The 875-nt window shown below is 56.0% G+C and overlaps 1 non-coding gene across 1 annotated transcript in view; it reads right to left on the bottom strand.

Annotated features, from left to right (window-relative positions):
• The window catches only part of LOC121870294, a 4300-nt gene extending 4036 nt beyond the window's left edge, over positions 1-264 (bottom strand). The window contains exon 1 of the ribosomal RNA XR_006089692.1: positions 1-264. This exon is cut by the window's left edge and continues 4036 nt beyond it. This is a non-coding gene — a ribosomal RNA (large subunit ribosomal RNA).
• Positions 265-875: the final 611 nt, after the last annotated feature.

Genomic DNA, 875 nt, shown 5'->3' with positions numbered 1-875 from the left:
CCCATCTGTACCCTCACGGGCGCCGCCATACGGGCCTGTCACCCTCCATGGGCAGTGGCCGCTTTCAAGCTTGACTTAGACGGTATGGGACGGCGTGCTGGACCCTCTGAAACGCAACACCCCTCGTGCCCGAAGACATCGAGGTTATGCGCTGGGCTTTTCCCGGTTCAGTCGCCCTTACTAAGGGAATCCCTGTTGGTTTCTTTTCCTCCGCTTATTAATATGCTTAAATTTGGCGGGTAGCTCTCTCCTACTACGAGGTCGATCGTGGTCTCATCATCCTTAGGGGGAACAAGTTCCCCAACCACGAAGCGGAAGACGCTCTGCCACCGACTTTCTTCACCAACGACATTACCAGGCAGGAAGGTTTGAGGGGCTTGTCGCGGGGGTACCAGCGGCCATGGCGCCGGCACTCCCACCCCTGACTCCGTTCCTTCTCATTGAGTGGTAAATAGCCAATAGGAAAAGTGTTCCAGCAGAACATCTCTCGCAGAGTCATATACACACACAGTTTTAATGCATATACGCTCGTGTTCCGCCCTTACTCGGCCGCACCTTTGCCGCTTAAACTTTGACCTCTTTCCCCGTTCCCGCATGCCACAGCAGTGGTACTTGTTTATCCGGAGAAAGAGAGCGAGAGTCGCAGTATTAATTGGCGTGAGCGGCCTTTCCGGCTGCAGAACTAGTGCTCTATCCCGGCGAGCGCCGTTATGAGGCGCAACACCGTCTTTAACGCGTTTAGAGAGAACTCCCTCTGCCTCCCTCCCAGTCATGAGATAGACGTGGACTCGTGGCGAACTCTCAAAGAGAACGCCCACACCGCGTCTGACCGTGGGAGAGGGTGGAGGAGCGCGTGAGGAAGAGCACGGCGTCAC

This window comes from Homarus americanus, unplaced genomic scaffold, assembly GCF_018991925.1.
Source record: "Homarus americanus isolate GMGI-L3 unplaced genomic scaffold, GMGI_Hamer_2.0 scaffold4921, whole genome shotgun sequence".
Classification (NCBI taxonomy): domain Eukaryota; kingdom Metazoa; phylum Arthropoda; class Malacostraca; order Decapoda; family Nephropidae; genus Homarus; species Homarus americanus.
The sequence above is the reverse complement of the archived record's forward strand: the minus strand, read 5'-3'. Positions and strand labels throughout refer to the sequence as shown.